The sequence below is a fragment of the Haliaeetus albicilla genome, chromosome 2, assembly GCF_947461875.1.
Source record: "Haliaeetus albicilla chromosome 2, bHalAlb1.1, whole genome shotgun sequence".
NCBI lineage: Eukaryota > Metazoa > Chordata > Aves > Accipitriformes > Accipitridae > Haliaeetus > Haliaeetus albicilla.
In genome coordinates, this window is record NC_091484.1 from 71086157 (window position 1) to 71111202 (window position 25046).

Consider the following 25046-nt stretch of genomic DNA (forward strand, 5'->3'; position numbering starts at 1 on the left):
TGAGAGCGCAGGAGGCAGCTCGAATGCCCACACTGCTGTCAAGATGTGCCTGCTCGTCTGCTGTTACGCCCAAATTAGCTTTATGGTGGGGAACTCGCCTCCTTCCTCTAAGTCTCTGCAACATACAGCTTAGTAGGAGCTGTAAAATCTTTCTGGAAAACTCAGTTAACACTTACGTGGTTGGCTCACACTGAGCTTAATGCAGACTTGGCTGTGTTGTTAAACTGCCTGGGTTGTAATGCCCAGATGTGTATCCACAGATCTTAGGCTGCAGTGTAAGACTAAAAGTCATAGCTTTTCTGATCTCAGTCCCTCTGCTGCTTATGCTGGTATCCCCTGGTTGCAGAAGAAGTTCTGTGTAGACTTTTAGGACAAGACCAGAGAATGGTCAACTGCTGGGGTTAAAATATGGTTTATGTGGGTTTATTTTCAGAGCTCTGGGAGGATGGAACATGTTAGCAGTAGACAGAGGCTTTAAATCTGCCAACTCTGACAAGACTCCTTTGAGATATGCAGAAGGACATACCCAAATTTTATCTTTTCTGCAACTGTCACACCAACAGTATCAGTGAAAGGCACAGGCTTTTGAATGTAGACAAAACAGTTTTTCCACTCACATAGAAGGTTTTTACAGAAACTTTCCAGAAAATTTTCTTCCTGAGACAGAAACCTGGCATGGAAAACAAATGAAGTTTGGCAAGGTTGTAAGCAACTGAAAAGATGTAATAAAGTAGTGTTAAACCACTTAATTATAAACATTGTTACCAGCTAAATAATTTGCATAGTGAAGATGTGCTTGATGCAGCTAATTGCACTTCCTGATACTACCTGAAATAAAAGGTGAATTAATGAGAGGGAAACACAAAGTTAATGAGTTAATAAGATGCAAGAAAACATGCATATAGATACATCCACACGGGGGAGAGAGAGAGGGATTCCACGTTGCTTCTGTAGGGCAAGCTACTGCACAGAGTAGTAATTCCTTCTATAATTAATTTTTTCCCTGTAAGATTTCAATTTGTTTTACCAATCATGATTGCTTTATAAACTCTCATCACAGTCTTTCTTGCTCATCTTCTCGTTTGCCCTTGCCCCCTCACTTTTTTTTTTTTTTTTTTTTGTTGTTTTGGCCTGAGTGGAAAGTCGTTCAAGGACTCGGTGTGCTCATCTCAGAGAGGAGAGAAGGAGAGGTATACCTTAAGACCCTGGCTATGCATTTGTTTGGCATTGTTTATGGCTATCATCGCCCTGTGTGCATATCCAGCTTGACAGAGTATATGCTATTTTGGGGGGACAGATGTTGCTGGAGAACAGTTTCAGATGAGATTATTAGTATCCAAAATGATTGTTGATTGTAATAGTAACTATGGCTGCTATACAAGTTCAGGTAAAACCAAGATTTTTCTTTTAGCACTGTATTGCACAATAATAGATCTTTTTAAGGGATTTTTTCTTCTTCTAAACCAGAATTCACTTAATATTTTAGAGACTGGTTGCTGGGCGGTTGTTGGACTCTGATGCCCTAGTATTTCTAATTTTAAATTAATTTTTCTCCCTATTAATTTTTAATAGAAATTTTAAATTTCTATTTTAAATGCCTATTAAATGTCTATTTAATTTCTATTTTAATTTCTTATTAAAAGAGAGTTAAAAGATAGGAAAGCTGCATCTTTATCCTCCCTTTAAAATTTTCTAATGACCCTGATATTTCTAATTAGAGTTTATCTCAAAGGTGGAAGAACCAGTAAAAGATTTGTTGTATAGGAGACACAAATGCTGTTGCTAATAATGTGGTAGTGTTGTAGCTATTGTGCCTGTGTGAGGCTTATGTGCCTGAGAGAAAATAAATATTTATTCCAAGTATATCTGTTAATCTAACAAACATTATTAAGTCTCTTTACATATATCATCTCTCCTAAGTAGAGCTTTGCATATTTTTTTTTTCCTAAAGGTTATACTTCAGATTTGGAAGAATGAATAAAATCAGACATTCTGTCAGAAAAATATGCTAACGTTTATGGTAGTCCATACAATTAAAAAGTAAATCACAATTTAGGTTTAGCTTTTACACTGTCAATACTGGTGGAAAGGTAGCCGAGCAGTTCTTGTTGAATGAGATTTTCCCTAATGTTTAAGCCACCAATAAAACCCCCAGTTAAGCCCTTCATAGGAAACTTAAGAATTGACTGATGGGAGTCACATGGTTAAATCAGTGCTTGTTATTCATAATTTATTCAATGGTTGATGGAAAAAAATTGTCCAATTATTTGACAAATACTGCTTGGCAAGATGATTTACAGAGAATAATGCAAGTATTTGTTGAAGAATTTAAAGTGACAAAAAATGCCAAAATTACGGCCTTTATTCTCAATGCAGTGATTAGAGCTGATTGAATGATATTCAGACAGTTTGACTAATTTTGAATAGTCCTTACACAGGCAATATTCCCATTGACTTCAGCTGGAATTTTGCCAGAGTAAGGACTACAGGATTGGGCCTTTGAGTGTAAATGTCTTGAAAGGGTCCCTTTATAAAGCAGCAGCTTAAATTCTGAACTGCAATGAAAACCCATTTTCACTTTTCTCTGTTACTTTGCCTGTTCTGTGGAATTGCTCTGTATGAATGTTAATCCCATTCCCTCTTTATCAGTAGAGGGTGCTATGGGAGTTTTGTGCTCTCCAGTAGCCTTTTGTTTATGCACAGTTCAATCTAATTTAAGTTGAACTGACCATTTCAATGGGAGTCAAGTGTGTATTTAAATGGTGTGTGGGAGAGCCATAGTTTAATGGCAAACCATTTCCTTAATTGATTCAAGTTAAAGAAGGGAGACATTTTAAAGAGGATAGTTTCAGATTCCTGGCCTCTACCCCAGTACTCTCCTAAACGGGTCACTAAACATGGTCTTAGACCCTTACGTGATAAATGATAGCATTTTCATGTACTTTTGACAGGCAGGTTCAGTATTCCAAGTTACTGGAAATGTATAATAAACTAATATTTTTGAATAAAAAGTTCAGTGACTTTTTAAAGTCCTGGGTTTTTTTGTTTGTTGTTTTTTTTTTTTTTTTAGTATTAGTAGGACTTTACTACAAAAAGATGTTTACAAATCCCTGACATGGAAATACTCAAAAGCGCAAAAGTGTTTTTTGGTAAGCCATGCTTTGTTACAACAGTGTTAAGGTTGTAAAGTCAAGTGTAGAGAAAACAAAATACATAGGCAATCTTAATTCTGGTAATTTTTCCAATTGTTCATCCACATCCTGACAGGGATATTAAATTACATGATTGCATAGCTACTTTTTTCTATGAGACGTCTGCGCCTTTAACATATACAATAGACACCACTGAATAGGAGCTTTATGAAATGTTTCTTTTTATCTGAATTGCTCAGTGTATGCCACTGAGTTATTTGCTGCACACCATTCTGTCCAGCATTGAATGCGTGATTATCGACTTCCTCAAGTACCTTTCTATAGTGCTACCATAAGACGGTAGTTTATTAATCCTTTGATTAATCACTGTTTAATGTATTTTTGCTATTTAACGTACAGGGACATAAAAAATGGTGAAATGCAAGGTAAAAGTGGTCACTAATTTTATCAATCCAATTTGAGATGCTTTAAACCTGATACATTTCAGAATACTTTGAACTTCTTGTAGCGAAAGCAGATGTGTAGCTGACTGGTCCTGCAGTTCTGAATTCTCAGCCCTTTCATAAATCAGATTCTGTGATCCCAGAAAATCTGGATTTTCAGAAAGTAAGGGCCAGACAGCCAGAGTTCAGCAGTGAAAAGTTCAGGGTGATCTTTTCAGCATCATAGAGGCTGTGGTCAAAGCTGAGCAGACTCCAATACTTGAGGATGACATTTTTTAACCTTAAGACCATGTTTTTTCCTTTCCCCATGCACTACCTGTCTTTCAACTCCTGCTGTAAATGAGAGAGGAGCTTAAAGATGGCAGTCTCATTTCCTGCATAGCTGTGATGGGTTCCCACACTATTGGCCTCTTGGTACAGTGAATGAAATGGCTTCACGTGGATGAACGTCTAATAGTTAAAAACTACCGAGGTGCTGAAGTGAAGTTATGGTGGGATTCCAGAGTGCTGGGTTTTTGGTGTTTTGTTTCGTTTTTTTTTTTTTTTTTTTTTTTTTCCCCCAGCTTTAATATTTATAATATCATCCTTTGGAAGGGAAGAAAACTTCAAAATTGTTGGGAAGGTGGTTGTAAAGCTGCACCTAGAAACACACTGATTGCCTGAGACACTGGCAAGGCCAAAATCCTTGGATGCACTGGACAGTCTGGGGCCGTTTGTTTTTCTTTGTTATGTGGCCCAGCTTCTGCTGTGCACTTTGTAATCAAGCTGCTTTATTGAATCATCCCCAAACTTTTCTGCGTGATTCTCATTCCACTGTGATAATTTGCAATATTCCTTTCTAACATGACCAAGGAGGGGAAGGATAACAGACGGAGGCAATGAAAAGTGCAGGAGGGAGAAAATTTACTGCTTTCATTCCTAGGCAGTGGGCCTGGTGGCTGCACACAGGCAAACCTCTGCCAGGGGATGGACCTGCAGTTTGGGAGGATGTGGCACACATGCTCCAGCTGGCCCAACAGCTTTAAGTGGGTGGAGCTTGCTTATTACCTTCTATACAATCAAAATTTCCTCTCAGTCTGTGTGGGCAGATTTGTAGAAGCTCATAACTTGGCTGAATTTGTGGACATTTTCACAGTAACAACAGAATATTGGCACCATGGCAACTGCCATGTTTCCAAATCCTGATCTGTCATGGAGGGAGCTGTAACATGTCTGTCAAACAGCTGTAAAAGGTGTTTAAAAAAAAAAAAAAGCAGGAGGGGGCCCAGGGGGAATGGGGGAAGCAATGTATTCATCTTCTAATCCCTGAGAAAGAGCAGAATTGTTTTAGGTCAACATTTCTCAAAAACTTCAGCCTTAGTCAGAACTATTTTCAAAACTTTCAGCTCAAACCATTACAGTTTGAGGAAGCTGGGAACTCCTGGAAAGATGGTTGTCTAATGGGAAGTCTGAGGCAGCCTTGTTTAAGAGCACTGCCCTCTGCAGACAGTGCATTTTCTCCTGTAAGCTGTAATCTTCTGGTGATGAGAATGTTTTGTTCATTACTTTTGTAGTGCCTCCTAACCCCCTTAGGAATACATATTTTGATTTACTCCAGTCCTTGTTAGTTCTGCTCCACATGCAAATTTGTTTTCCTCTGGCATCATCAAAAGCCTTTTTATGTTTGTAGTTTTTTTAAATAGCAGTTTGAAACCCAAAGGTGACTTCTGTATTGTTTGAGGCTACTTCTAGAACAGGTGTAAGATGATGAGTTCCCCCAAAATGCTTGTAATAATATAAAAAAATGTTGGCTTTCTAAATTGAAGACTATCCATCTTTTTTGTTTGACACTGTAATCAGTGTGCTTCACTTCCAAATGTATTTAACTGGAAATTTTGCTTATTGCTCATTTTCACAGTTGTATTCTTAGTGCTTCTAATAATAGAATTTTCTTGTAGGTCAAGTTAATGTTATTCTTGCTTACTGGTCTGTAGAAGATGGTCTTCCTTTCCAGCTACTAAGGAATAAGGATGTTATTGTTAAGGATAATATTACAGTGACATGGCTTTTAAGTATAGAAATGAAGAATTTCTGTATTTAGGTAGGTATATAGGAAAAGTGATACAATACTCTTCTTAAAAGTAGTGCTAAAGGAAAAGATTTGACTTCTTGTTTATTTGCTTATATTCGGTGAATTGGAAGAGGACTTTAAGTGATGATCTGTACTAGAACAAAACAGATGCAGAAAAAGTAAGTGAAAGAATTGAACCTTAGAAGATTTCCTAGCAAATCTCTTACTTTTACCCCATTAGATCGTTCATCCTGAAGGAACTAGTAAAACACAGTCAGTGACCAAGCCCATCATCGTTTGAGTGGAAAACAAAGCAGTTCAAGTCATGTCTGTATCTATACTTCAATTGTGGAAGAGAGGGTGGCCAGATTTAGTTATGCTAAAACTCTTCTTTTCTTAGGGCCTGGCCTGTACTTTTAGTTTGCTTAAAACTGACATTTCCTACGTAATGAGTGCATTGTCACTCAGGACCTTATCTGAAAAAATGCTTGAGCATGTGCTTAACTTCCAGCCTGTGAGCCAGCCTGTTCATTTAACGTATGCTTAAACATCTGAATGTAGGCAAGATCCACTTCCAGATTTGACCCTGTGGCATCATGACAGGTTACCTGCAATGAGAGTGAGTTAGGGAGGTCAGTGTCTGAGGTACAGTTGCTTGCATAGTCTTTGCTAGGAGCTTTCAATGGTGGGCTGTGGCAGTTTATTCAGTGTAGTATCTTTATAGATGACCCAGCTGAAGCTTGTAGGCATCCCAAACGATTTTATTATTCAAATATTGTATATGTTTTTCTGTTTCCAAAGCCTCTGAATGAAACCTCAGCTTCTCAAACTGTTTTTTAATTAGTAGTTCTAAGAGGAAGTGTTATCTATAGCTATATATTTTCAGGTATGTGATAACTTTTTGTTAATATGGCCCATGAAATTTTTTGCAAATAAAGGACTGGTCCCTGCACCAGCGAAGGCAATGTTATCTTGTAATTTGCTTTTGTATACCAACACCATTTTGTAGACCATTCTTCTTATACCCATTGAGAAGGTTAAGTGAAGACGAAGATTCTTCATTGCATGCAAGTATCAGGATGTGTATGTGTTTTTACTACTGCTATAATTCTCCTTAAGAGTTGCTGAGCACTGAAACAGAAGCAATCAGGAGAAAATAAACTGACTCTTTGCTGGATGGACGAGCCCAGAGGGTTGTGGTGAATGGAGTTAAATCCAGTTGGTGGCGGGTCACAAGTGGTGTTCCCCAGGGCTCAGTATTGGGGCTGGTTCTGTTTAATATCTTTATCAGTGATCTAGATGAGGGATTGAGTGCACCCTCAGCAAGTTTGCAGATGACACCAAGTTGGGAGGGAGGGTTGATCTGCTCGAGGGTAGGAAGTCTCTACAGAGGGATCTGGACAGGCTGGATTGGTGGGCCGAGGCCAATTGCATGTGGTTCAACAAGGCCAAGTGCCGGGTCCTGCACTTGGGTCACAACAGCCCCATGCAGCGCTACAGGCTTGGGGAAGAGTGGCTGGAAAGCTGCCTAGCAGAAAAAGACCTGGGGGTGCTGGTTGACAGCCGGCTGGATATGAGCCAGCAGTGTGCCCAGGTGGCCAAGAAGGCCAACGGTGTCCTGGCCTGCATCAGAAACAGTGTGGCCAGCAGGAGCAGGGAGGTGATTGTTCCCCTGTACTGGGCACTGGTGAGGCCACACCTTGAGTACTGTGTTCAGTTTTGGCCCCCCCACTACAGGAAAGATATCAAGGTGTTGCAGCGTGTCCAGAGAAGGGCAACTGGTGAGGGGCCTGGAGCACAAGTCTTATGAGGAGCGGCTGAGGGAACTGGGATTATTTAGTCTGGAGGAAAGGAGGCTGAGGGGAGACCTTATTGCTCTCTACAACTACCTGAAAGGGGGTTGTAGTGAGGTGGGTGCTGGTCTCTTCTGTCAGGTGGCTGGAGATAGGATGAGAGGACATGGCCTCAGGTTGTAGCAGGGGAGGTTTAGATTGGATATTAGGAAAAATTTCTTTACTGAAAGGGTTGTGAGGCATTGGAACAGGCTGCCCAGGGAAGTGGTTGAGTCACCATCCCTGGAGGTATTCAAAAAGCACAGAGACAAGGTACTCCAGAACATGGTTTAGTGGGCATGGATGATGGTTGGACTCAATGATCTTGAAGGTCTTTTCCAACCTAAATGATTCTATGATCTATGATAAAAGTGTACTTACTCATCAGGAGGAGCTTTCTTGCAAAGTTCTGTAGCATAGAAAATTTTTTGTTTTATTAATTTTACTGTTGTAAAAGTCTCTTTAACCTGCATTTCTGCAGGTTGCAATAAGGAAGCCAGCAATTTTCTCATATGCTTTCCTAGTTTGTTCAGATCACTTGCAAAATTATTGGCACCAAACTTAATACTGCTCCATCCTTTTCTTTAATTATTGCTAAGCTCTTCTGCCACTTTGTGTGTTCTTATTTTATGTTATATCCAGTGTGAGCAGAAACTGTCCTCATATTGATCCTTGTGGTGACCTGCTACTCACTTCCCTTTGCCCTACACTTTTCCATTCACAAGCGCCTTCTTTCTTTGATATCCCCCCAGCCCAATAAACAGCTCCTTCCCAGTGCTGGGGATGTTTAACTTTTAGATTAGGGTATCAAAAGGCCTTCTTAAATCTCAGGCAAATTATATCCAAATCTGTTTAATATCAGCGTTTATCAGATCCACACTGGCTATAGTCATCTGTTTTTCCCATTCTGTTTCTCAATTATTTCTGATAGCATCCCACTGGTTTTGTTTCTTTTTCAGCCCACCAGTAAATAAGATCCCCAATTTTCAAGATTTTTGATAATTTTTATGGTGTATTCTTGTGTTGAAAGCATTTGAACATTCTTTCCAGGAAGGATGGGAAAAGGAGGCGCTACAGAAGGAATAACTTACATGGATGAAGGAACTGGAAGAATGAAAGAAGAAAAGAAAAAGCAGAGAAGTCTAGTTATTGACCTCCCACACAGATATGGTTTATCTGTCAGACTTACGAAGTCAGAGCTCCATGTGGAAAGAATCTATTTGTTCCTCATTACAGTATAAATGCAATGTAATATCCTTTTGCCAGGGCAGTGTACAATATCTAAAGTATACCTGTGAAGTATTTATTAGGTATCAATGCATTTGAATTTTGGCTTGAACACCAAAGTGACCTAGAATATTTTGTGCATGATGATCCAAAACATGCAGGGGGGAGATCTTTCCAGTCTGAGTCACTTAGATAACACAACAAAATCAAACGTCCTGGATGTTCAGAGGGCAGAACACAGCATCATTTGGGAAAATGGAAAAGTGTGTTCTCACCATCTGATAAATCTTTATGAATAAACACTTTGCAAATGAAACAAAACAAATTGGAAAAACAAATTGGTGAAACATTTGTAAGGTTTTTCTTCATACAGTTTAGTGTGTTCACTAGTTACCTTGCCAGCTTCTGTCAGGAGGAACCAGGCAAAAAGAGGACTCCTTGCATGTATATGCTAGACATATGCTAGTGTGATTCTTGCTTATTTTGCAATAAAGCCTTATAAGGAACTGGGACTTAAAATTCCAAATCCCACCGATCTGCTGTTTCCTTGATGCTAAAGGCAGACTGACTGGGAACTACCAAAATATGCCCCTATTCAATAAACAGTGTAGGAAATTCCAGTTTTTCCTGCTTATGGAAGCAGGCTTAGTCTAAAGGCCACCTGAGGTCATTATGTATTGCATTATCTCCCAGTGCCTTTATCCTGGGAATTCCAGGAAGTCATTTATCTCATGATACAATAGCCTTTGGTCAACAGCTTGTACCCTTTGTACAAAAAGTAGATAATGGCCAGTACTAACAATATTGTCCTGGGAGTATGAGTTGTAAATCCCTCCCAGGAAGTCTGGCAAATACTTGGGTATTGAGCATGAGTATTTGAGCTAACTTCATTGGGGGTAGCTTATGTATGGCTTTGTGTGTGGCAGTGACAGGGGTGTAGATACTGTGCCAATGCACATAAAGTTTGAGTAGATGTTTGCCAGCATAAACTCTGCTCATTTAATTACTGACCACATTTCTCTGATGTGGAAAAGTGTGGTGGAGAAAATTGTCCACAGTACACTAGCAATTCCATTACTAGTCTTGAATATTAATCAATGACAGCTGACACTTTGTCATTGTGAATAGTATTTCATAATGCTGATGTTATGAGGTTGCTGCTTAATTCCTGATCTGTCACCTTCAACCTTATCCTAGTGCTGGCTGAATAAATGTACACCCTTCCTTTGTAAGCGTTTTTAGAACAGTCAGAGGATTTTCTTATATTTGAGTTTTTCTGTCTGTAGTTACCCACTATCATTCTTTAAAGAGTCTGTTGATGTCACATTTGTATCATCCATATAAGTGAAAGAACATAGCTGAGATTTGAAGTTCAGAGGCATGGAGTATCTTGATGTTCACTTTTCCTTGTTCTGCTGCATTTAAAAAAAACAAAACAATTCAGCTTCTGTTACCTTTTTATTTAGTGCTTGGAGAACCCTTGAGAATTACTTTCCTGGAGATTGATGTCTGTTATTCAGTCTCAGCTGAATGAGTAATATTGGCACAGGTAGGGGAAGCAAACTCTATGTGTTACACTGTACTATCCCTTCCCTCTTCCTCCAAGACTGTGTGTTAAAACCAGCAACCCTGGAGATCCATGATTCACACAGCCTAATCTCCACTTATTTGATGCTTTCTGTTGATTGAGAGTCCTTGAAAGCCTAAAGGCAACAAGCAGCAAGAGTTAGGATTTGGATGGAGTTTGGGCTGTAAGAATCTGGATCATGAGATATTAGGAGCTGAAGTATGACCACCAGTGTGTTTCCTAGAGATATTGATGTGAGTCATCAGAGGGGAAGGGAGCTGTTTTTTGTTAATGGTGTTAGGGATGTAAAATACTAGAATAGTAAGATAGTAAGAGCACCTTGCAGCATCTTGTGACTTACTTTAGTTTGGAATGGCCAGCTTAGAAGTGACAAGGTCTGTATTCCTTCAGACTTGGGGATCCTAGAGGTATGTGTTATTAACATAGTCTGTTCTTTCTCAGATCTTTGCCACTATGTTCCTGTTTATCTGCCATAATGAAACTCTTAAATGAATTAAATTCGTTGCAAGCCACCTCTGAAAAACATAGCGAATTTTCTTGAGTATCCAACTCTGAGACTCCAAGAGTGGGAAGATGCTTTGTTACGTTTTCATTGGGAAGTGGGAAAATTTGTGCAGTACAAGTGAGCTAAGGAACAGTGTTTCTAGGTAGTAACATTCTTAAATAAAATACCTAAATATTTTTTGATGTCTTTGCAATCTGTTCAGTACCTTCAGATGGATTTGGCTTGGGTAATGAATGGTATCCTACGTCCAACCCTTAAGCAATGACATGATGTTACATAATGTTATATGTTGTTGGCTGCCCTAAAACTTTTCTCTTCTGGGAAGAAATTTCCCAGACTATATTCCCACAAGGAGTATGTTTTAATATGGATCTCCCTGCTGCTTTTTTTCTTCTGTTCAAAGAAAATGTCAGCTCTCTTTACAATTGGCCAGGAAGCATTTGTAAGAGGTTAAGTGATACTGCAAATATTCCTTAATTGAGTTTAGATGCATTCCATGCATTTTTACACCAGCATCAAAGAAAACACCTTTCCAAAGATAAGCAGCAGCTTCTCATATTTCAAAAAATCATCACGTATTTTCATCAAGCTTTCAGGAATGAAAGCTACTGGACTGCAGTGTTGTCATAATAAAAAAGAAAGGTGCACACAGAGGTACTGTGATCCAAAGGTGACAAGTGCTGAACAAATAGCGCGTGAAGACATCTTTCTAGCTGACAGCATCCGTCTCCATCAGTTATTGCTCTTGTACTGGTTCAGATATGTTTGATCAACTTTCAGATGATTATCCTGGCAGGAGCAGGTGAAAGCAGTCATGATACTTTGATTCAGAGTAAAGTACAAGGGAGTCTGAAGGAACCTTTCATTAGCAGTTGATACTCAGTTGACAGTGAGATTCATATGAGGAAGTCAGGATGAAAACAGTTTTACATTTCCCTCCTTTATAAGAGAGTTTTGGTTGGGGTAGTATGACTGTAGCAGATTTCTACTTACTAACTTGTGTATTAACACATCTGGTATTCAGATTTACCACTGCAAGATATGAGTATGGAAGAGAGGCCTTCTATTCTTTTTTGTACCATTTCTTTGTTTGCACCTAATATTTTCGATTAAGTGACATGTTTATTCTTTCACTTGGGTTTAGTTTTTAAAAGCAACTTTGAAACACACCTATTCTTGTGACAAAACCAATGCAATTGTCTGTGTGCAGTTTTAAAGCACTCCAGTTTCAAGCAGCTCAAACTAAAATCCAGACTAAACCTTCCTAACAAGAAGTTGATTATATTGGTAGCAATAACATTATCCAATTAAATCAATCTTTTTTTCCCTTTGTAAATCATTTGGCAGATTGATTCCAGTTTCTGTGAAAGTATTTCTTTTTCATAAGTATTCATCACATCATTCATGGCAATTTAATTTCATTTTATGGCTTCTTCTGCACTAATTCACTGCTGTATCTTTGTTTTTCACTGTATATTTTGGGGTTGGTTACCTAGTACGCATGACAATGGTTTTGCTTTCTGAATAGATTACATAGAGCTGTTGATGCACCCCAGCACCCCAAGGTGTTCACATCAAGTATGAATCTTTGAAACATTCTGCATTCATGCAAATGGAAATGAGTTCAGGTGAATATGCCTGAATGATGAATAAAGAGATTAGAAACCTAGTTAGTCTGAACAGTTTTTGCAATATGAATACTTTTTTTTTCCTGTACTTAACCAGGTCTAGTGTTAAATAATTTAGTTTTATTGAAGAACAAGATTTAAATTCTTGTCAGCACTGAACCAGATGAAGTCATGCCAGTAATTCCAGTGGGGTTATGGTTTCACTGTGTTTCACTTAAAAACTCTTGGAACCTGCTTTTTTTCTTCGTTCAAAGCCACTTTAAACAAACAGAAAGGAGAAAAGGCTCCATAACACAAATGAGAATCAGGCCAGTGGTGTATTTTCATATCCCTAATATCTGTGCCTCTTTTCAGCATTCATCTGATCTCTTTGTCTCATGTTAGAATTTCATGCACCTTCCATTTCTTGTACCTGACATCCTACCATTTGTGTCTTTTCATCTGTGTCCATCTCTTCATCACCTCTGATACTTTACAATATTATTTGACCCTAAACTTTGAGTGACATAACCTAGCTTAATCACATGGTTGAGTTTAGCTGGCTACTGATGTTAGCTGCTGACAGTTACCCTATACACATTTGAGAAATAAATGCCTTTTGTATTAAACCCTTCACATTTTGCTTTTACATTTTATCAAATATTCATATTTTGTCACTATTATAACCTATTAAAAATTCTCTTCTCTGCTACAAGGAGAGAATTTGCTTTGTAAAATTTACTTTTTAAAATTAAATAGATGTTTATGCAGGCTTTAATGGTTTTAGTTTTTGCACTTCCTCCTCCCAGTTTCCTCAATGAGACAAACTCTTCAGTTGTTCTTTATCTTCCCTGAACCATGAATTGTCAAGAGTGAGGTAAAACTGAACCATGTTGGTGCATCGTGAGAGGTGAAGGCTGGGTGGAGAAGTTGAGCTGTGAAATGGAGGGTAAAAATGGCAACCAAAACCATAATTTGAGTTTTTTACTGTGCCACATTTACACAGTTGCATCAAAATTGGATTAGCTCCTGACCTGAATAAAAGATAATGAGATATTAAAATAAAATTCTGCATAGCTAGATTCTACAGGACCTTTTCTGCTTTTTTATATTAAACCCAGGGACTCATACGAATAATTTACATTTTCTGCAATATCTTCTCAGTTTTTCCTGCAATTGAACAAGACCTGCCATGAATCAGTGTGTAATTACTTATAAAATTGTAAAAGGGTTCCATGCCTTATTCTGGATGCCTTGGCATAATATTCTTCAATAAGCATGTAAAAGTAGAGTTTTCTTCCGGTATCAATAAATAGTTGCAGTGAGCACAATTAACCGAAATGTGCTCCTGCAGGCCCTCAACAAAGTATTCTTTTAGAGACAAAATCATCAGGAGCTGAAAGGCCTCAGCACCTTTGTGACTGTTGTTCTGGGCTTATACACTCAGGTTCACAGTGAATGTCTGAGTGAGAGCCCTGATATCTTCAAAGCTTATTATCTTTCTCATCCATTTTTATGGTCTTTGTTCACTGTGCTTGCAAATACACCTCCTATGTCCTGACAAACTTCTTTAGCAAAAAGAGGTGTACGAGGAAAAGCCTCAAGTAATTTGGTTTTTATTTGCTGTAATAACAAGCTGTACTGTTGACTTACCATTGTTTTTCAGTGAGGAAACTTTGTTCTAATATACCTTACATTGCTTGGTTGTAGTGTGATGCTCAGGTCAGTTGTTGTAAATTAAACATACAGCTTTTGCCTTGTAGGGGATACCTGGTTCTTGATGCAATGGGTATGAATAAATGAATAATCTTTCCTCTAATTCTTATCAGTGTTCTCTTGATTCTGATCTAGTTTCTGACTGCACTGGCAATGGTCTTGAAAGCAATGGAAAGCTGCTTAAAAATAGGAATAATTTGTGAGACACATTTTGTGAGGATATTTTGAATATGAAAGGAATTCTGACACAAGAAGGTGCACACTGAAAGTGGAAACTTTGAAATTCCGACCCATACTATCCCACCAAATGCCTAATTCTCTATTACATGTCACAGGGTTTGAGTCGTCTCTTTTTGTTTGTTTGTTTGTTTGTTTGTTTGTTTTGACAGTGGCATATTAGAGAGCAACTTAAGAGTCTTTGATCTATAAAATGCCCATATTCACTCTCAATGTTAAATGAAGAAAGAATATAAAGACCAAAGGCAACCAAAAATATATCCATAAAACTTTCAGACTCTATAACAATTGAAGAAGTGGGGGTCTTTCCAGAGAAGCAGCATTTTTCATTCCCACGACAGATTTGCTGGTCATCTTGCAGGTGTACCATTTCACAGAATCATAGAATGGTTTGCGTTTGAAGGGACCTTAAAGATCATCTAGTTCCAACCCCCCTGCCATGGGCAGGGACACCTTCCACTAGACCAGGTTTCTCAAAGCCCCATCCAACCTGGCCTTGAACACTGCCAGGGATGGGGCATCCACAACCTCTCTGGGCAACCTCTTCCAGTGCCTCAGTACCCTCACAGTGAAGAACTTCTTCCTTACACCTAATCTAAATCTACCCTCTTTCAGTTTAAAGCCATTACCCCTTGTCCTATCACTACATGCCCTTGGAAAAAGTCCCTCCCCAGCTTTCTTGTAGGCCCCCTTTATGTACTGGAAGGCTGGTATAAGGTCATTCCAGAGCCTTCTTGTCTTCAGGCTGAACAACCCCAACTCTCTCAGCCTGTCTTCATAGGAGAGGTGCTCCAGCCTTCTGATCATCTTTGTGGCCTTCCTCTGGACTCGGTCCAACAGGTTCATGTCCTTCTTATGTTGGGGGCCCCAGAGCTGAAAGCAGTACTCCAGATGAGGTCTCGTGAGAGCGGGGTAGAGGGGCAGAATCACCTCCCTTGACCTGCTAGTTATGCTTCTCTTGATGCAGCCCAGGATACAGTTGGCTTTCTGGGCTGCAGACGCACATTGCAGGGTCATGTTGAGCTTCTTGCCAACCAACACCCCCAAGTCCTTCTCTGCAGGGCTGCTCTCAATCCACTCATGGCCCAGCCTCTATTTATGCTTGGGATTGCCCTGACCCATGTGCAGGACCTTGCACTTGGCCCTGTTGAACTTCATGAGGTTCGCACAGGCCCACCTCTCAAGCCTGTCCAGGTCCCTCTGGATGGCATCCCTTCCCTCCAGTGTGTCGACCACACCACACAGCTTGGTGTCACTGGCAAACTTGCTGAGGGTGCACTCGATCCCACTGTCCGTGTCACCGACAAAGATGTTAAACAGCGCCAGTCCCAATACCGACCCCTGAGGAATGACTCTCGTCACTGGTCTTCACTCAGACATCGAGCTGTTGACCACAACTCTTGGAGCGAGACCATCCAGCCAATTCCTTATCCACCAAGTGGTCCATCCATCAAATCCATGTCTCTCCAATTTAGAGACAAGGATGTCATGCAGGACAGTGTCAAATGCTTTGTACAAGTCCAGGTAGATAACGTCAGTTGCTCTTACCTTATCCACCAGTGCTCTAAACCCATCATAGAAGGCCACCAAATTTGTCAGGCATGATTTGCCCTTAGTGAAGCCATGTTGGCTGTCACCAATCACCTCCTGTCGTGGTTTAACCCCAGCCAGCAACTAAGCACCACGCAGCCACTCACGCACTCCCCCCCATCCAGTGGGATGGGGGAGAAAATCAGGAAAAGAAGTAAAACTCCTGGGTTGAGATAAGAACGATTTAATAGAACAGAAAAGAAGAAGCTAATAATGATAATGATAACACTAATAAAATGACAACAGTAGTAATAAAAGGATTGGAATGTACAAATGATGCGCAGGGCAATTGCTCACCACCTGCCGACCGACACCCAGCCAGTCCCCGAGCGGCGAATCCCTGCCCCCCACTTCCCAGTTCCTAAACTAGATGGGACGTCACATGGTATGGAATACACTGTTGGCCAGTTTGGGTCAGGTGCCCTGGCTGGGCATGAGAAGCTGAAAAATCCTTGATTCTAGTCTAAACACTACTGAGCAACAACTGAAAACATCAGTGTTACCAACATTCTTCACATACTGAACTCAAAACATAGCACTGTACCAGCAACTAGGAAGACAGTTAACTCTATGCCAGCTGAAACCAGGACACCTCCTTATTTTCCATGTGCCTTACCATAGTCTCCAGGAGGATCTGCTCCATGATCTTGCTGGGCACAGAGGTGAGACTTACTAGCCTGTAGTTCCTGGGTCTTCCTTTTTTCCCTTTTTAAAAATGGTGGTTAGGTTTCCCCTTTTCCAGCCAGTGGGAACTTCCCTGGACTGCCACGACTTCTCAAATATGATGAATAGTGGCTTAGCCACTTCATCCACCAGTTCCCTCAGGACATGCGGATGCATCTCAGGTCCCATGGACTTGTGCACCTTCAGGTTCCTTAGACGGTCTTGAACCTGATCTCCTGTGGTGGGCAGTTCTTCATTCTTCCAGTCCCTGCCTTTGCCTTCTGCGTCTTGGGTGGTGTGTGACTGGAGCACTTGTCGGTGAAGACTGAGGCAAAAAAGTCACTGAGTACCTCAGCCTTCTCCATGTCCTGGGTAATCAGGTCTCCGGTTTCCTTCTGGAGAGGGCCCACATTTTCTCTAGTCTTCCTTTTATCACTGATGTACCTATGGAAGTGTTTCTTGTTGTCCTTGATGTCCCTGGCCAGATTTAATTGTATCAGGGCCTTAGCTTTCCTAACCTGATCCCTGGCTGTTTGAACAATTTCTCTGTATTGCTCCCAGGCTACCTGTCCTTGCTTTCACCCTCTGTAGGCTTCCTTTTTGTCTTTGAGAGTGTCCAGGAGTTCCTTGTTCATCCATGCAGGCCTCCTGGTATTTTTGCCTGACTTCCTCTTTGTTGGGATGCATCACTCCTGAGCTTGGAGGAGGTGATCCTTGAATATTAACCAGCTTTCTTGGGCCCCTCTTCCCTCCAAGGCTTTATCCCATGGTACTCTACCAAGCAGATCCCTGAAAAGGCCAAAGTCTGCTCTCCTGAAGTCCAGGGTAGTGAGCTTGCTGTGCACTCTCCTGGCTGCCCTAAGGATCTTGAACTCCACCATTTCATGGTCACTGCAGCCAAGGCTAACCTTGAGCTTCACATTCCCCACCAGCCCCTCCTTATTGGTGAGAACAAGGTCTAGCATAGCACGTCTCCTCCTTGGCTTCTCTTATCACTTGGAGAAGGAAGTTGTCATCAACACATTCCAGGAGCCTCCTGGATTGCTTATGCCCTGCTGTGTTGTCCCTCCAGCAGACGTCAGGGTGGTTGAAGTCCCCCATGAGGACCAGGGCTTGTGAACATGATGCTGCTCCTATCTGTCTACAGAGGGCCTCATCCACTCAGTCTTCCTGGTTGGGTGGTCTGTAGCAGACCCCCACTATAATGTCACCTGTCCCTGCCTTCCCTTTAATCCTGATCCATAGGCTCTCAGTTGGCTCCTCGTCCATCCCCAGAGCAGAGCTCCATGCACTTCAGCTGGTCATGGACTTCGAGGGCGACACCCCCTCCTCTGTCTCCCCTGCCTTTCCTTCCTAAAGAGCCTGTATCCTTCCATGGCAACACTCCAGTCATAGGAGCCATCCCACCACGTCTCCGTGATGCCAGTAAGATCATAGCCCTGCAGGTGTGTGCGCATCTCTAACTCCTCTTGTTTATACGTGTGTTTGCATAGAAGGATTAAATCCTCCTCGTTGGGCCCCAATGAAGCTGACTTACTGGCTGGAGTGGCTGGAATTCCTTTGTGCTGCCCTTCAGGTGCTCTCCTGGTGACCTGTGATCCCTCTCCAGGCATCTATTGCTGGCACTGGCATCAAACTGGTAGGAGTGGGATGGATTGAAGTTCCCCTCCCCCAGCAACTTTAGTTTAAAGCCCTCTTCACCAGCTTGGCAAGCCTATGACTGAAGATGCTCTTCCCCTTCTCTGACAGATGGACCCCATCAGCCCCCACTAGACCAGGTTTCTCAAAGTAAGTCCCATGGTCTAACTAGCTGAACCCCTGGCTGTGGCTTCAGCCCTGTAAGCATCTCTTGATTTGCCAGATTTGGCTGGCCCTTTCAAACCCTTTCCCTTTGACCAGCAGGACTGATGAAAAAACTACCTGTGCTCCAGAGTCCCTTACTGCTGTTCCCAGGGGTCTGTAATCCTTGATAATCCTCAGACTGCCCCTGGCTGTATCACTGGTACCCATGTGAAACAACAGATGAAACTGAAGCAGCACACAGCAAAATGCATCACAGATTTGGGGCATCTTGGTTCTAAGAGGGATTTTCCTTACGGTGACATCCCCTGCAGTGCAGAGGCCTGCCCAGTTTCAACTGCCTTTAAGTAAGGTGAGACATTACGGTGATAGCATAGACACAGCAGATCCTTGCACTAGAAAATTTTTAGTAAAAAGTTGTTTTCTTTCACCTGCCTTTACTTCTATGGTATATTCTTTTGCCTGCACAGCTGAAGTCATCATTATTAATTAAAAAACAATAAAACATATACCTCCTCTTCAGATTGTCCCATTTCTCAGCATGACATCCAGCACTTCACTGGCAGTGGTCGTGTTTAGAAAATGCCCAGTTGCTCCCATGCCTTTGGGATGGTTATGTACTGTAGAATTCTTGAAATTTAACGTGATATTTTTCTTTATTTTACCATTTCTATTTTCCTTCACTGAGGTTGACTCCAAGGAATTTTTTTTGGCCTTCGTCTGAGAAAGGAGGACACTCAGGGCTTTTCTTACAATTTATATACATGAAAACGTGAAGAGAGATCAGGCAGAAAATTTAAATGCCACCACTTGCATAGTCTAAAATTGTAAATCCCTACAAAGTAAGGCTAATTAAAGTCCCTGTCTTCACTAACCGACTATCCATACTCTGTCTTACTCCAAAAACTCCAGGTACGTGGGGGATTAGTGAGGGCCTGCATTATCAGGTATCTGGCATTAAGTAACCAAGCAAGATGTCCAAACTTCTGTGATTCATTGGAACTGTTTATATTTTTCCAGCTGGAGCAGGCATTCCTCAGCTCTGGGAAAGCAGGGAGGGAAGTACACCACACCTCCAAATCCCATTTACTTTCTCCTTTCCCACAAGAGAGAATCACTTTGTTGAGAGACAAGGTGGTTAGAAGTTAATTGCAATTTAATTACCCCCCATGTATATCTTTGCAACTGAAGGAAAAGAGAGCCTCTCAGTTACTATCTTAATGCTTTCAAAAATAGCCCAGTGAGGCTTTCAAAAGAGGTCTGTAATTGGGGTGCACTTTTTACACATACAGTCAAGCAGGTCCCCCAGTCTTGCTCTTGCAAAGGCCATGGGGCAGCATGGGTTTTTTGGGGGAAAGATGTATCTCATTAAAACTGTAAGATTTCTGAGACCAAGCTAGACATTTTCATCAATCAATTAATACAATACTAATGAAAATATTACTAGTTTTATTCCTAAGATTCCTACATTCCCACAATGTTGACATGTAGGATGAGGTCTTCTTTCCTTCAGTTGCTATACAAACATGAAATAAATAGCCTCCCTCCAAAAGAACTTAAAATCTTAAATATTCTCTTAAGGGGCAAATTTTCAGATAAACCTCTGAAAGTCTAACCAATTCTATGGCCATGGTCTGTTTTAGAAATAATATAGTTATTAGGCTGATAAAGACTGTCTTTTAGCAGGTCTTTATTGTGCCATTAACTTGAAAATACCATTATTGTAATATGATTTTTATTATTGCAGCTAAAGATTGGCTTGATTTTACGGGATTGGGTGTAATTGGGTTTTATAGAAGCCTCTATAGTGAAGTTCAAATATTTACCTGAATTCAAAAGCGTGTGTGTCGGTGTAAAATTGTAGTTTACTCAATATACCTGGTACAGAGGTGGGTTGAAAATACGTGTAACAAAGTAAATGTTAGAACCAGCATTTTCTGGGGAAGATTGATGTGTAGTAGATACAGCAGAAGACTGAGTTTCAGGAATCAAGTGCTGCTTTTTTAGTTGTTGTTTTCATTGTAAAATGTTTTAAATTCTTGTGTGAAAAGGCCTATGTAAATGCTTAGTATTGGCTTGTTCCCATTTCTTCCACTAGCTCCTTGTTTAACCAGGGACTAATAATCGCCTAGCCTTTGTATGGCTGAGTTTACTCATGAATGTATTCACTATGAGTATTTTGTCAGAGGTGTCTTTAAGTTCCATTTCTTTTTGAATCTTGAGATAAAAGGCTTCATTTTAATAACTGTCTAATTCTTGAAGCAATAGTGTCATATTAAGTAAAGCAACACACAATTTTTATAGTGTCTTCCATTACAAATACTAAGCCCTGAATGTATTTTACAGACATATATTTTCTCCATCATATTTAAAGAAGGGGAAATATGTATGCTACTAGAATTTTTGAAATACAAGAAATGCTGAGGGTAACACAGTTGGTGCTTCTACAAACAGTGCTCTGCAAGGCTCTAAAGCCTGTGGACTACTCATTTTAAACTGCAGAACATAAAATTTATCCTTGGACACCCTACAGGATAGTTTGGCACTACCTGAACAAAGTCCTCAGGGAAAGTGACAAGAATACTACTTTGTAGTAACACTGCCTTTCACTGGAATAGGTCTTAGTAGTGCATTTTGCGGATTCAGAAATTGAAATACAGAGGAAAGGTGAGGCTCCAATGCAATGAGACACTAAAGCACATCTTTATTATGAATGATTGTTCTTTAACTTAAAATTAAGCATATGCTCACATGTTATGCTGTTCTGAGGCTGAATTGCTTGTTTAAGGTCATACAGCAGACAGTTCCAGCATTAAGACTATTGGAATCTGTTGATTCTCGCTACTCCACTCTTTTCCTAGATCATGGATAACATCAACAGCAGAGGTGAGAAAATGCAATCATTAGAAAAGAGTAAACCTGACCAGGAGGTGGTTAACGCTTTTACAGAATATGGCGTTTTCCATCTTTACTAGCATTAAACAACCAAGAGACACTGATGGTCATGGAAGAGAATATACTATGAGAAAAAAATGCAGTTAAGGGCATTCCATGCACGAGTCAAGGCTATATGTGCATTGAATAAAGACCATTGAACTCTCCTGGGAAGGGTAAAGTTTTTAGTAATAGTGTGACATTGAGAGATGATGTGGTGGTTATGCTCTTTGACGTTAATCCTCACTAATGCTAACTGAAATTTTGTGTGTGCTGCTATATGAAATAAATATGTGCATTTGCCATAGAATTCCCGGAGATTGACAGCTTTTGTTACAAAAAAGTGTAGAGTTCAACAGACACTTTAGCAATAACATATTTTTTCTGCTTTTATAAAGTTGTAAATTCTTCAGTGCAGTGTGTTTGTACAGCTAAGATATTTTATTGATATCAGGTTGCTCCAAAGTCCAGCTTTGGGCTTTGGAAGGGACCAAATGTTTTCTGGAGGGTTGTTTTTTTTTTTTTTGACAGGATTAAAGAATGTAAAAGACTATTTGTATTAAACAGATTAAGCTGTTAGTAAACATGTCCCCTTTAAATTAAGTGGTGGTGAAGACAAAGAAAGTGCTTTGTTGTTGTCAGATGGATTTGTTTTAAGTCAAACGGGCAAACAAGTTAAACATCAGTCCTCTTTAAATCCCTAATGGCTGTGCAGATTAAATCTCAAAAGGTCTTCTTCCCATCTTTTACTTCTTCCCATCGTTTACTTTGGCTAAAGCATTTTTGTTCTTCCTTTTCTTTTTTCTTCTCTTTTTTCTTCTCATCCAGCTTTACAGAACTTTGTTTTCAAACTACATTAGCATACAGACAAATATTAAACAAGAATTTCACTTCTCTGCAGTCTTGTCACTTGTGATGAATACATCCTTGCTCGGTAAGTGCTGGTGACACATCATTGTGGCAGCTTCTGCCTCTCAACAGAAGGATAATTAATCTTGCTATCAACACTCCTAAACAGGGGTAGCTAGTTCAAAGTTTTATTCCATGGAGCTGCTTTGTGTGGGGTGGGATTCCTTCATTTGAAATGGCTGCCTGTGAATCATGGCTTTCCTGTGCTTAGCTTTTCTTTAATGCTGGGGGTGTTGATCTGTGTGGGAACAACAAAATGAGGAGGCTTTTGTGCTGTTCTGACCTGGCACTTTTATGCCTTAATAAAGTGGGTGGGTGCAGCATGCAATTCAGAAAAGATAGGAAGAGCTAAGGTGGCCTCGTAGGACTGTGGAAGTGAATTCGAGGTGTCGTTCTGTGGATTCTTCTTCGATCCGACTGACTACAGTGGGAATTCGGGTGGTTTGGTTTCTGGCAGGAAGAGATCCGGGGTGAACACATTGCTTATACATCCCAGCTATGAGTGTGAAAACATTTTCTATGCACATCCAACAGCTGTCAGCATCAGAAATATTAGAAGGGGGACAGACTGTTAGCTAGCTAAGCATTTAAGACTGAGTATTCACAACTTTTTCCCCCATGAATTTCATCATTCCAGCAGCTCTGTGATGATGAAAATCAACCAACAGAGTATTTGCTCCAATTGGATTTTCATTCAGTTTGTTAATGATAAAGAAACCCAACTTCATGCATATTAAAGGAGTGTTGATTGAAGGTCACAGAGGTGTTAGCTGTGGTGTCCTGGCTAAATTCCAGTTGGCTAATTACAATCTGCCTTCCTAAAACTCCCTTGTAGTCTCATTATTTAGATCATTAGCTCTTTATATTTTGTTCCAAACTCTTAGTAGCATGGCTTTATTTTTGTTAAAGAGCTTTCACTGTTGCGCATGTTGGTTCATCAGAAGGCAAATGGTGAAGCCAACTTTCTGCCTCTTTGAATGTAGTATCAATGATATAGATATGGGATTTAAGTGGGAATACTTCTAGCTCCAGTAAAAAGCAACTGAGGCATGTTTTACAATGTCACGTCACACTCTGTGACTGCCATTTGCTGTACTAGAATCAGATGACACACATATGGAAAAGTGTATCTTTTTGCTAATTTCTTCCATTTATCTAAACATATCATTTGACATGATTTTTCCCCCCAGTCTTTCATTTTTGAATTGCATGCTACGTACTCCTGCTTGCCTGATACTTACTACCCTTCTGGCAAGCATCCTTTTTTTTGCAAAGGTTTGTTGAACCAAGCAGGTCAGATGGGCAATCTCTTTTTGCTGCTCGTCTCATACCAGTTGCTTTTCCCAAAGGCATGTGAGCTATCTGTGGCCTTTCTAAAGGGATCATGCTGGGCAACAGATAGGAATATATTTTCTATTTGGTGGTGCAGAATACGATCGCCCTCCACTCCAGACAAATCTCTGTTTGGTCAGGCCTCCCGAAGCTGTCTGTAGGAGAAAGATGGGTTCTGTACTCTGTTCTGAACTCAAGCAATCTTGTTGCAGCTTGCAGAGCTGGTCCATAAAGTTAGGTGGCATTTGATACCTGCAGTATTGTTTTCATACTTAACAGGGGTCACACATCAGTGGTGGTATCTAGTAGTAACAGGCTGAGATCAAATTTGGCTGTGGTCTGTACTGACTTTACTCTTATACTCCAGTTGTGATTTTTGGTTGCTGAAGGTCCACTGTGAACGCTGATGGAGGAGAAGCAGTGAAGCAGCTACTTAGAAATGGGTTCAAATGCAGTTGAAATAATTGGCTCTAGAGATTAGGCCCATGCTCTTAATTGAAAAAGGGAAGGAAAATGATTTATCAATTATTCAAGATGTTTTCTTTGTACAAAACACTGAGGTTTTTTGTAAGTATACGTCTCTCAGTATAGTGTTTTTATTGAAGTATTAAATGTAATTAGAAACTAAAGGTAAATGGTGTCTCAGTGAGTCAAAAAAGCCACGGAGGAGCTGAGTGGTGTCTGTAGCCTCCTGAGCACTGTCAGTTCCTCACAAAGCCTATCTAAGGGTGATTAGCTCTTTACTCACGCTTACTTCACCTTGTTTCTAACTAATGATGATTTACCATTTTGCTAAATGCTAAGCAGCATTTGTTTGACAGGGTGCAAAGTGCAGGCTTAGAGAAAAGCAAGTAAAGATTCACTACAAAGGGCCTGTCAAAATACTTCTAAAATATACTGTCACAGTGTTAAACAATTTATTAATAAGCCTATTAATACCCAAGGATTTTTTTGTGTGTGTGTCTTGAGGTTCTGTTAAAACCATCGGTGTTTAAGATGCTATCCACACAGGCTTAATACCAGGGAAAGCAATCCCATTAAATTGGACCTCATAAATATTTCATGAGGTCCAATTTAAAATTAATCTTGGCATGAAGCCAAACCAGGCAGTATATTTGCTACTGTATTAAAAAGAAGCAGCAGATGAGGTATTTTTTCACAATAGTAATCTGACTGGATTTTTGCACAATCCTATCAATATTTTTAATAATACAGCTGTTAGTTTTGGCAGGAAGAAATGCATTTCTTTCATCACTCATTCATGCCAGATTCATACTGCAACTAGCATATTTTAAATGTCATCATTCAAGAAGTTGTTTTTTTTTTCTGGTGATGAAATCTCTGTTTTCTGAAAAAAATTTCACCTTGTTACTCGAAAGGAAATAAATAGACCTGTAACTTAACAGTGAGAGTGTAGGTTTCTTTGGGAAAGAGCTATGAAGTAGTCAATTTTCCAAAGGG